Raw genomic sequence first — 14,145 nt, forward strand, 5'->3', positions numbered from 1 at the left:
AACAAAATAACGTACACAGACAAAACAAAAAAACAAATGAGTAAACCCCTCTTTACCCACAACAACACAAACTTAGTTATCCATTAAAACAAATAATAAAAACACAGAATAATATTAACAAAAACAGAACTTCTAAAGCGTTTACCTTTGCAAGGAGAAGCAATGACAACACAAACGAGAAAAAAGGAAAACCTAAAATAGAGAAAAAGACAACAATAGATTAAGAAACGACATTATAATAAAACATAACGTACACAGAAAAAAAAAAAAAGAATAAGTGAGAATAAAAACCATAACCTAACCCCAAAGAAATAAAAAACCAAAAAAATACTTACCTTAGTAAAGAGGAAAGTGGAGTTGACTGGTTGAAACTTGAGAGTAAGACAAATAAAATAGAAGAAAGAAAGCGTAATCTGTGGTAACAAAAACCCTAGCAGAGCTTCAAAATAGCCAAGAAAATAGCCAAGAAAGGAACACCGAACACAACGTAATCCGTGATAACCAAATAACAACAATAGATTAAGAAACGACATTATAATAAAACATAACGTACACAAAAAAAAAAAAAAGAATCAGTGAACCCCTCACCCACAACAACACAAAATCAGAAGTCCATTAAACCAAATAACAACAACACATAACAATATTAACAAAAAATAAAGAATAAAAATCATAACCCTAACCCCAAAGAAATAAAAAACCAAAAAAATACTTACCTTAGTAAAGAGAAAAGTGGAGTTGACTGGTTGAAACTTGAAAGTAAGACAAATAAAATAGAAGAAAGAAAGCATAATCTGTGGTAACAAAAACTCTAGCAGAGCTTCAAAATAGCCAAGAAAGGAACACCGAACACAACTGATTCACGCCTCCAAAATAGCCAAGAAAGGAAGACAGTGCAGATAAAAGAAACGAGGGAAAGATATTGTAGTATTAATTTGACCTAATAATGAAATTGGGCTGGCCCAAATTCATGTATATTTAATAAATTCAATAACAGATTCACGTATAGATGTATATTCGGTCGGTTTTGGGTACGGACAGTTTTTTAATTTTTTACCCGTTACCGACCTAATTTATCCATTTTTATCTGAAAAATATAATACTTATCCGCTATTCATTATTATCCGATTTTAGTTGGGTGGATTAGTCGGATTTATTCAGAGCAAAACGGATACTTCGGTTCTGCACAGCCCTACTGTCACCCCTTCTGTTGGAAACAACTACCATGTTAATTATACCAATATATGTGCATTGAAAACATGTGCAATTGTTTAACCCAGCTCTGCACGCGTAGGGGTTTCGGAACAAAATTAGTAGAATTACAAATTATGTCTCTGCATCAAGTCAATTTTAAACCCAGTATAGATATAAGAATATATGAAATGCGTTAACTTGTCGAATACTGATGTAAATGTATATGAGGTGCTAGCGTCACTAAAATCTCTATGTGAAATAAATATTGAATTAATGACTAGTGACTAAGTACTGAAATTACGCGTGATTATACAAATTTCAGTTTAAATTTTAAAGGAAGTATCACTCTCCATTCTCCTATCTACTTGTTTCTAAACTAAAAGAAAAACCAATCAGAAAACTGCACCTTGCGACATGTCTATTCCTAACCCAAAAGGATAAGCTACCTAGCATTTTACTGCATTTTGTACACTGCACCTCGCTAAGTAGTTACACACAATGTATTGTGTGTACAATATCCTTTTCTCTTATTTTGAGAAGGATGAATGCCTCATATTAAATATGAATAATGCTAGTGTAAAACTCTACTAAACTCTATGAACTATTGATTGAACCACTTATGTATAATTGCATAGTTATAGTTTTGGACTGAACAGAATATATATGAAAATCTGCTACTAAGTTTGAAAGGATTAGTGTCCTTGGTAGGTATGGATAATAGTTTTCCCCAAATCTTTATAAATCTTAGTTCAATCCCTAAAATTTTTGAAAGTGTGTGTTGATTATAATGGTGTGCTTGTTGAGTATAGAATCCTCAGAAAGGGGGAGAAAGTTAGATAAAATTGTTGTGGGAAAGAAATGATAAATAACTAAATAAATTTTCATACATCATGAACATGTGAAAGAAAGAATCGTCGAGGCTACAGTTGGCACAGTTATGGGGCGCTTGTATTAGGTTCATGGCAAACTTTGGAGGTGGTAAAGGGGGATGACCCAATGGTGTAGAGTAGCTCATTGTGACCGGGTCACATCGCCAACAAACCCTTGCCAATCCTGACATGAACACCCATTACCAGGGTTGTGGTAGGTCCATTCCTGAATGGGACGCCTTTGGCGTGTGTTGTCAACAAAGTGATATATGATTTTAATGTGCTTGGATGTGAAGTAGGGAATGGAGTCCTCTGACCACTTCTTACGTTAAACAATTATGATGATGATATTGTAAGTCATTGGGATCTCCATGCATTATATCATGTGACTAAACAAGAGAGAAATTCATAAATGACCTGCATCATGCATTATCCCACATATGCACTTGTGTTATGTTACTCTGTGGTGAATTGTTGAGGTAGAAGATTGTGAATGTGCTCTTTGATTATTATGTGGCTTGATTCATTTTAATTGAGTGTATGGACTATCCTTTTTGTATGTTTGATCCATTTTTCCTTGTGTGTTTGTTTGGTGCATGGGTATACAGACAAACCAAGACTTAATCAAGTTGTGAATCCTACTTTTAACGGAGGACACGTGGTTCTACAATCCAGTCTCAGGATAGTATCTTTTTGTGTGTTGATGACCTTAGGTCTAACTCGTTGACTCATCGTACGAGGAGCATGGTCAAACTCTTTGGAGTAACACAATACCTCTATTTGAATTTCTTGTGATTACTACCTTTGTAAAAATATAGGGTGAGAACTGCTCTTAGGGCTAAACAGAATTATTAACTATTTTGAGATATACTTTGTATACCATAAGTATCAGTCGTTGTATCTACATCAAAATTAATATTACTTCGTATTAACTGACTATGCAAGAAAGCCAAGATGTTTTATAAAATAAAAATATGTTATACACGTTAACTCTCGTATCCATTGCATGTAGTTTACCTATCTAAGCATGCACAGAGATTTATATGTTACCTCGTGCATGAAGATGTGAGGCACTCAGATGGGCCATTGGGATCTATGTTAAGGGTGTTACAATCGGCAAGAAGTGTGCACACTTCATCAACCTATCAACTATTACCCAGACAACATAATGATTCCTAATAGTCCTTGACAGTTGGGTGATGAATCCACATTTTGTTAATATTTTGCTTACCTTTTTCATAGATTTTTAGTAGAAAAATGAACTTAGAAATTACAAATAACATAAAAATTTCAATTGTCAATTATTATATCTTTCTTGTTTTTTATTAAATTTACATTAATTTTGTAATTACTTTATGCAATTTTGATCACTTGAATAATTTTGCAGAAATTTCTAGACAAAATCTATGGATATTAGGCTCATAGGAAGTGCCAGACATGTAATTTATTATTAGATAATTTATAATATTTTGTACTTGCTAAATGCTAATTGAATGATTATTTGGTATTGAAATAGATTTAGATGGAGTTTTGAAAAAAAAAAAAAAAAGCAGTGAACAGTGTTGATGAACAATGTGGCGTGAACAGTAATTTTGGCGTGAACAGTGCCAAAATATTTTTTTCTATAAATAGGGGTCCTTGCATGAAATTTTCACTTCTTCACACTTCTCAAAGGTTCCAAGGCCATATACCACCATTTTCTCTCATACTAAACCCTCTTAAATATAGATTTCTCTCCAGATCTATGATTTTGCATCCATTCTAAGGGATTTGAAGTAAGTTTCTCTAAGTTTGAAGTTAGTTTCACCGTTCGTTTCTTTTCTCGTTCTCTTTCTTATAGAAGTTCATGGTATTCTTAGGAGAGACTTCGTTCTAAATCTAAATCTTTGGTGAATCTTGCGTTAAAACAAGTAATATTCGGTAGATCTGGTGTGAATCACTGTTCTAAGATAAGGGAAGCTTACTTTAGCCTATGAACTATATTTTGAACGATTTGATATTCTATTAAAGAAAGGTTTGAGTTGGTTTTGTTAGATCTCTTTGATAAAAGCTGAGATATAAAGGATTTAATACTTGAAAGTTATTTTTCTATGTTGTAATTGCTGATAACTGATTTAATAACACTGAGATTTGGCTGATTTATTATAAACTTATCTTAGCTGAGCTGTTGAAATGATTTTAGTCGTGTTACATCATGCTGAGATATATGTCTTGCATCATTATAGAACCGAGTTGTAACACCTAAATTTAATTTTCTAAATAAATAAAATTTGCAAATTCAAAAGTAATAAAAATCTTCATTCATGGTTCCCAAAGCATAGTTCAACAAAACATTTCAAAACAGAGATAGAATACAATTTTTATCAATGATTGCTATAGGACTTTAATTAATACATCAAAATTTTAAAATAAATTCCTAATTCCTATAATAGTTTCATCCATCCTTCACTGAGACCGGTGTTGATCGTCTTGGTCACCTGAAAAATAAATGTAAAGGTGAATACTCTACACTATCATACATACACAAACAAGCATAGGGCCTCACTTTACCCAATCCACACATTTTCTAACATGTTTCAAACCAAACACTAGCAATCACCCATAACATATTTCAATATTCCATTTCAATTTACAAACAGCGTGCTAACTGCACCAACAATTATTCCACACACACGTGAGCTCACTGCATGCAGCCACGCTCACTGTAGCACTGTGATCATAGATTCACACCATGGATGGTCTCCGGTTACCCTCGCATCACGGATACCACGTGTGCAGTCACGAGTTGCTTACAAAGGTGTTGGTCAGAGGTCTAGTGATGAAACGCATTTCGCTACTCGTTCTGCACAAAGATTGTCGTTAATCCTCATCAAATATGCAAAGAAATGAATGCAGTACTAGGGTGTTGTCCTAGGTCATCTCCAAGGAATTTTTGGTTGGGAACATACATCGAACAAGTGTAAACATAGAATTTAAAGCAAGTAAATTGGGGGGAGGTTTGTCAATTTCCAGATTTTAATCAAGAGCAAAATGTAAACTAGTGAAATTCAATCAATTAAGGAGAGTAATCCCTAGTCAATCAATGAGTTCTATCTCTATTCTTTCAAATGATTCAATAATTCTTTATTTTTCCCATGAATTAAGTTAATCTATCAAGCATAAATTAACTTTAGCATCCCAATTAAAATTAAGCATCATAATGGGCTCCAATCTCTATCCCTAAGATTAAGCAATCTCAAAGATTAATCAAAATTAAGCAATTTTGGATTAGAATTTTGTTTAGGTAATTTAGGGTTCATTAAGCAATGTTCCCCTCATGTAAATTTCATTTCATTCAGAGATTGGGGTTAATAAATCCAAGGAAAGAAAGTGTAATATTGCCATTAAACCCAAGAATTCAAGAACCATATGAGTTGACTAGGAATTACAAGAGAATTTAGCCCTCTATATGGATGGGCTTCACAAATAAAAGAAAGAAATGCAGAAACGTAAGCAACATTAATGTAAACTCAATGAGAATCAAAGGGAAATTGGAAATCAAAACCTATAATGGACCCCTAGCTGTCACCCAAGGCTCCAAAGCTCTAGAAAGAAAATGTCCTAATTTGGCAAAGAGAATCCAAGAAAAATAAATGTTCAAGTCCCCGTACCCTAATTCTTAAAGTCTATTTATAATGGAGGACATGTCAGCAAAGTGTCCACTTTTGCCTTTGAAAGTGTCCACTTTGGCCCTTGAAAGTGTCCACGCACATATTTACGTAAGCTTGCCAATTCTCTAGAGTTGCCACTTTTCATGCTGAAAGTAGCTACTTTGGATGCGCGTAGCCACTATGAAAGACAATAGTGACCATGCACAAATTGCTTCCAAAAGTGGCGTCCTGGAGCTTTCTGGAGTTGCTACTATGAAGGTTGAAAATGGCTAGCTTTTGGATGCACGTAGCCACTATGAAAGACAATAGTGACCACGCGCAAACTGCTTCTCAAATGGCGTCCCTGGAGCTTTCTGGAGTTGCTAGTATGAAGGTTGAAAGTAGTTACTTTGGAACCTTTAATGCCTAGACTTGCTGTAGTTGCTACTTTTGCTCCTGAAAGTGGCTACTTTGGGGGCAACTTTCATCCAAGGGCCAAGATTTCTCAAAATTAACTTGGGGACTCTACAAAATTATCAAGACAATTAAAATTGCAATCTATATCTATGTAATTAAATGCAAATTAACCAAAAAATTAATAAACTTATGATATTTACTCAAAATGTGATTTCTATATTATTTGCACTATCTAAGTCCATTTTTTCTATCAAGGAGCACCAAAAAGGCAAGTAAAAATATAATAAAAAGTGGATTCATCATCTAGTCAGGAGGATAGTATGTGGCCTGTGGTGCACCCACGCTCACTGTTGGTATCACCACCACTCTCTCTTCCCCAAGGTATTTCTATCGTCCTCATCTTCCACACCTTCAGTGTATCGTTGAACCATTCATAGCATATTCATAACCGCATTTAACATGTCTCATTCACACATATTTCAATTACATACGATATTCATATTTGCACACGGCACATAGGCCCATATTCATTCACAGCACACGACACTCAGGCCCACATTCATTCATAGCACAAGGCACTCAAGCCCACATTCATTCACATTACACTTAAACATTTAATCCTCATTAATCAACGGCATGTCACAATACACAATCACCCTCAATGGGTTCAACCATCTCATCACACATCACATTGCATTCAAACACAATAATTTCCATCAACACACATTTCCTACCATCTATCTCAGCCACATTGCAATATTTAGAAAAATAAACAAAAATCAAAACACAATGAGATAGGGTACAATCCTTCCTTACCTCGGATTGAAGACTCGCACACGAATTCAGCTGTAGGAAGTGCTTCCCACACGAATTTCGTCCTAAATACATGGAAGAATCCCATGAGATTCAAGCGAAACCAAGAGAACAAAGAATAGGGATGAGAAATCAAAATCCTAACCATTAAAACTCACCTCCAAGTGTTCCCAACATAAATTCAACCTTTAATATAGCTCACGAATAGCTTTGCAAGCAATTTAATCGGAGAAATAGGGTTTTAGGTTGAGAGAATTGAAGAAATTTTGAAGAGAAGAATGGAAAAATGAATTTTCCAAACCCTAACCCTATCAAATATCCCTCTAGCTGCGACACTCTCACTCCAGCGAGAATATCTCGCTGTAGCGAGGTCCTGCAACGACACCCTCTCTCGCTACAGCAAAAATCTCAAAGAAAACTACATCCTGATTTCTGCAAAATCTCGCTACAGTGAGAAGGCGACAGTTTCATGCCTTCCTCTCAGGGCCCTCTCGCTACAATGAGATATCTCTCGCTGCAGCGTGAACACCCTAAACCAAACACTTAGCCTATTTACTCACACCATTCCAGCCCAAAACACAAGTCCACAACACATTTTAACCACATATTTATGCATCTTCATAACTATAATTACATTCAAATCATTATACAATCAAATGCACACTTAAAACATCAATTTTTATAACTTATATTAATGCATTAAAATATTATTACAAAATCTGGGACATTACATGAGTTACACATTTAGGTGGGTAAACGTGTAACTATAAAGCATACTAAGTTGTGTTGTGATGTGTTGTCTGGATCCAAATATCAGAATGGATCGCTCCTGAACCAACTTGGTTCCTTCTGGATTACTTAGGCTGTGAAACCAGTTGAAAACCGTTTTCATATTGTCCATTGGATCGGCTGGGAATGCATAAGGCTGCTGCTGTGAGTAATATTTTACATTATATATATGATTTTATTTTATTTTCGTAAGCCCATCCTTGCATTTCTATCTATGTTGTTGTGTGCGTGTTAATAAATCCATATTTTACTAGTATTTTACCTTAGTTTGAATACCTTTGATATAGAAAACATGTTGGAAAAAGCAGAAAAACTCATAAAAATAATAGAATGATTAAAGTTTTCTATAAACACATAGTTGTTTTAGAATTTATGATTTTTTTATGTAGAAATTAATGATTCAATCATATTTTTGTAGGAAATTCTGAGCTAAGTTCATAAAGTTGAAAGATCAAAGGAAAAGATAGAAGGAAAGTAGCAAAACTGGAATCAAGGAACAATGTTTAATGAAGCAAGCGCTGGGCGTGATCACTATCACTGGTGAAAGTGATCGTTCCAAAGCTTGAAAGTGAAGGGAAATCTGTGCGTGATCACTTTCGCTGATGAAAGTGAGTGTTCCAAAGAAGCTTCAATCATAGCAAAGCACGCGTGATCACTTTTTCTGGCAAAAGTGATCGTTCCAGAGAAAAGCTCAAGCATAGCAAAGCGCACGCGATCACTTTTCTTGGCAAAAGTGATCGTTCCAGAGAAGCCTCTAGGAAAGCAAGCTGCACGTTATCACTTTTGTTCACAAAAGTAATTGTCCATCACTGCAAAGTTGCGCGTGTCTCCTTTTGCCAACAAAAGTGAACACGCGCAGATCTCGAACCTCAGCGTGGCTACTTTTGTGAAGAAAAGTGATCATTCCAGTCATGAAGAACATCAGAAAGGCCTCTGCGTGACTACTTTCATGAAAAATAGTGATCACGCCAGAAAGGCAGGAATTCTATAAATATGAATTAGCTCAGATATTTTGGAATCTTTTGTTCATTTTCACTTTCCACTTGTTTTCTAGTGTTGAGAGAGTCTGAGAGAGAGATTGGGGACGAACACCAAGTTTCAAATCTTAAGGAATCGGATTGAAGATTAGCTTGAAGATGTTTCTTCGTTCATCTTCTTCTTCTCTTTCTTTCTCTTCTCATTTTGTAATGGTTGCTTAAACTCTTTGTAGTTAAGGATTATGAATCTGAAATGGAAGTGTTGAATTGATTTTGGATCTGAACTTTGAGTATTGGATTGGATTGAGTAATTGATTCTGCTGTTCACATACTGATTGAATGGAAATTTGATTAACTAATTACAGAGGAAATCTTATCAATGGAAGTTGAATTTGTTTCTCAGACCTGAATCAATTACTAAGGTTATTGATTTCTTAGGGATAAGATATCTTGATCTTGCAATCTTCTAGTTTCTAAAGCTTAATGCGACATTTAATGGAACCATATCTAAGGAATTAGAGTGATTTATTTGAATGTTAGATTCATTGAGTTAAGGAATTAACCTTTGATTAATATAACGTGAAACTGATTGTCATTCCATCTAAATACTTGAAAGTTCAGAACTTTATTGAATCAACACTGAAGTTTTAGTGAAACAAGTCCCTAACTATGTTTTCTACATTTGTCAAATACATACTTTCATGTTCATTGTTCTGTTTTGTTTTATTTTCTAATTTCAATATTGGTTACTTTTGCATCCAAACTTCATTTGAAATTCGTGAGGCTCAACTAATTGTGGACTTGTGAAGTGATGATAGAGAAATTTATTCCCTGAGGATGATATTTGCGACTCAAACACAGTTCTAACATTTTATTACTTGCTACAATAACACTAGTACACTTGCTAGTCAAAATTACTTCTATTAAGAGAGTGACACGTGTGTACTATGTTGATCGTACGGTGGTACGTGGCAGATGTAGCAGGTGGTGCATCTACTTCATAAGCAGAGGAGCCAGTGGAGAAATGTTAGAAGCTGGAGTTGAGTAATTTTGCATTAAAGTTCTTTTTCCTTATATTTTGAGACCTCATATAGAGGGAGTAATGTAGTAAAAAATTTTGTATTTTAAGTATTATGAACTAAATGTAATATTATGTTGTTCTGTTAGATATTTGTCATAAGAAATTTTGTTTATTTTGAATAAAAAGTGAATTTTATACTTATATTCTTCATTATTTATTTATCTCAAATAATTAACTGGCGTAAAAATAATGTTCTTGGTTCCTTACAAAAAGAAGTCATGACAGGAAGAAATGAAGTGAAAGTAACTACTTTCAGTGCCCAAAGTAACCACTACAGCAAGCTATTTCCAGGTCAGGTGAAAGTAGTTACTCCCAGTAGTGAAAGTAGTCACTACAGAGCCAGATCTGAGGTGCAGAGTTGCGCATGTTCACCATCGCTAATGATAGTAAACACTACAGAGATAGCACAGGGTGATGAATCCACATTTTATTGATATTTTGTTTACCTTTTTATTGATTTTTTATAGAAAAATGAACTTAGAAATTGTAAATACCATAAAAATCTCATTTAGATTAAATATCATATCTTTCTTAATTTTGTTTAATTTACACTAGTTTCTGTAAATATATTTTGCAATTTTGATCATTAGAATAATTGTGCAGGAAATTCTAGACAAATCCTTTAGATTTTTGGCTCTTGGGAAAATATGAGATGAAAGTAACTACTTTCAGACACCATAGCAATCACTACAGTAAGCCAATTCCAAGGGAAAGGCCAAAGTAACTACTTTTAGAAGCAACAGTGATCATTATAGAGCCAACGAGAGGTGCAGACTTGCACGTATTTACTATCGTGAACAATAGTACACTACAGAGAGCATCAGAATGAAGTGTGCTGTGTGTGTTTACTATTGTATACAATAGTGATTACGCGCACGGCGCATAGTTACTTTCATGCACGATAGTAATCACTATAAAAAAGAGGAACTTCATGGATGGTGCATGTCTTTACTATCCTGAATGATAGTAATTACTATGAAGGATGTCAAGTTTATTATAAATAGATTTTTTTACCAATTAGGATTAGGGAATTTTTGTAGAACCTCCTACTCTTAGATACTTTACCATTTTAGGACACTTTTGCAAAGTTAGGTTAGCCTTGGGTGACAGTCAAGCTACATTTAGGATTTGATTTCCATTTCTTCTTACATTTCTTTGATTTTTGTCTTGATGTCATTAACTTTTCTTGATTTTTATCTTGTAATCGTAAGACCCATCCTTATGAAGGATTAATTTTTGTGTAATTCCTAGTGAGTTCATATGGATTATTGAATTCATGGGCCTTTAACGTTAATATGAACCCTTCTTCATGAATTTCTTCTCTCCCCAATCTCTTGAACTAAGTTAAGATTTGAATGAGAGGATGTTGCTTAATCAACTTCTAATTCATTTTTAATGAAGATTCTAAACTTGTTTTGCTTAAATTTGGGTTTAATTCTAAGGTTTCTTAATCCTAAGAATTAGAGATTGGAGCCCATTGATTTACTTAGTTTCATATGGGAATTTAAGTTTAACTTTTGCTTGTTAAATTGACCTAATTTAAAAAAAAAGGATAGAGTATTAAATCTTAAGAGGAATTGGGATAGAATCTATATAGACAAACTAGGAGTTATTATATTCTATTGATTAAGCTCGCCCCTATTGCAATAGAAACACGACTATGCTTATACAAGCATGCCTATGTCAATGGTAAAAGCACGGTCGTGCATCACCATAAGCAAGGTCGTGCTTCAAGTGCAGAGCCTGAAAAAGAAAAGAAGGAGGAGCCTCTTATTCAACCAACGCCCTATGAGCCTAAGATACCTTTCCCACAGCAACTACAGGGTCACCCTCCTCATGATGAAGAGTTTCACAAATTCTTAGACCTATTGGGCAAAGTGCACATCAATATGCCTTTCATTGATGCCATCTCCAAAATGCCCAAATATGCTAAATTTTTAAAGGAGATTTTGACCAATAAGAAGAAGCTGAGAGCAAATGAAATTATGAAGCTCACCAATGAGTGTTCAGCTATAGTCCTTAAAAAGCTTCTACCTAAGCTTTAGGACCCAAGGAGTTTCACTATTCCTTGCACAACTAGAAAAACTCATATTGATAAGGCTTTATGTGATTTAGGAGCAAGTATTAATCTTATGCCTTATTCTGTTTTTAGGAAGCTTAGAATTCATAAATCTAAGCTGACCTCTATGTCACTTCAGCTGGCAGATGGAGAATATACTTGTCAAAGTTGGAGAGTTTATATTTTCTGTTGACTTTGTGGTGCTTAACATGGAGGAAGATGATGATGTCCCCATTATTTTAGGGAGACCGTCCTTAGCTACTGCAAGGGCCATCATGGATATACAAGAGGGAAAGCTTACATTGAGGCTAGATGATGAGAAAGTTGTATTTCAATTTTTTAATTCTTTAAAATACCCTTCTAGCCAAGAGTCTTGTAACTTTGTGAGCACTGTGGATGTTACTTTGTACAACTCTAAGAAGAAAACCAAGAAAGAAGCCATCTAAAAAAAAGAAAAGAAAAAAACTTAAACCATCCATTAATAAGCCTCTTGATTTAGAGCTAAAATTTTCTTCTTTTTGTTTTAATCCTCTTCCTATAATTAATCTTTCTGGTGTGATAGGTGTTCTGGAGGAGAAGTTGTTGGGAAGACAATTACAAATCAAGGGACTCACATCCGAGACTCATGCCTTCTTCCCACCATGATTTAACAGGAATGTCAGGCTCATGACATTAAACAAACGCTCCCAAGAGGCAACTTGTGTCTTATTTTATTTAATTTAAATTTTGTTTCTTTTGTTTGTTTTAAATTTGCTCTTATTTTTAGGATGAAGAATAAGCATATTAGAAGCTCAAAGGAACAGAGTTGATTGTTCCTGCACACAATTTTGAGTTCTGAATAACAAGCACAACCGTGCTACATGTATACACGGCCGTGCATGACGACGCAATTGAGAAAGAAAGCACCACATTATAAGCATGGGCGTGCTTAAAGTTTCAGCATGGCTATGCTCCCTCACCAAAAGCCGTCGTGCCAAGAATTATTAGGAACCTCTTTCCTTTTATTCAATTGTCTTCTTTACATGCTTTTAATTTGATTTTTTTCAAACATTGAGGACAATGTTTTACTTTAAGTATGGGAGAGTAGTTTCTAATTATATAGTTGTCATTACATGTTTTTAAGTAAAGTGCCTGTACCATTTCTATGATAATTTGAAAACTTTTCTCCCATGGAACCCAATTTTTCTAGATAGAAGAGCGTGTTGAGTGATCATTATTGGCATTATATTTTCATTTGAAAACTAACAATTAGCTAAGTTCCTTACTTTTATGCTCTACATTAAACTTTAACCACAAATGTGAGTTTTGAGCTTAAAAGGAGATTTTTATCATAATTTCATTAATTGTACCCTTTTTCTCGTTGTTTTGTTATCTCCTTAGGATTTTTGCTCTAGAAATTGACTTATAACCGACTTGAGACTACTCTTTTTGATTGCATATTTTAATGTGATTGAGGCATAATAGAATTTTTATTCTTGACCTTCAGCATGTTTGAGATAGAGATACAACTAGTTGCTCACTTTCATCTTTATTGATTTTCTTGGTCCCTTGCATTAAATTTATAAAATGTTTTGATGACCTTGAGTTTATGAATGGAGCAATTGAGTTGTTGAATTGTTTGATAAATTTTACTCTATATCTCTCATGTGCAAAAAGAAAGAAAGTATGAAAAAGAAAAAAAAATAGCAAACAAAAAAGAAAAAAAAAGGCTATATATGAATGAAAGGAGAGAGGAGTAAAGATATTATTTACATATAAAAATATAAAAATTACTTCAAGAGCTTCATTTGTAAACTTAGGAAATGTTTGTAATTTTTATAATTTATTACCACTTTGAATATCCCTTCCTTTCATTTATCTCACCTCAATTATTATACCCTCTTGGCTACATTATAACCTGAAAAAGACATCATAATTTTACTTGCATTTAATTTATTTAGTAGAAAGTCGATTTATAGTCAAGTCTATGGTAGTACACTGTTCTTTAGGAGAACCGAGTGATATCTCATTTTGTCTCTTAGTGAGAGAGGAAAGTAGAGTACCTTAGTTTGATGTATGAGTGAAAAGTATGGGAATATAAGATTCTAATTGAGAATCCTTTTGATTGCTTATGCTCAGTGATATTACTCTTGTTGCTCTATTTATCTCCTTTATCTCGGGTTCGTTGTGTGGTATTGTATTTCAAGTTATTCTATTATTCTCTTAACTAGCACTTTACCTGAGGACAAGTAAAAAGATAAGTATAGGAGAGTTGATAAGTTGTAATTAGGCCTTCTTTTATAGCCTATAAATTCATATTTGACCTTTATTTTATTTG

The sequence above is a fragment of the Abrus precatorius genome, unplaced genomic scaffold (assembly GCF_003935025.1).
Source record: "Abrus precatorius isolate BTA unplaced genomic scaffold, Abrus_2018 Scaffold8, whole genome shotgun sequence".
NCBI lineage: Eukaryota > Viridiplantae > Streptophyta > Magnoliopsida > Fabales > Fabaceae > Abrus > Abrus precatorius.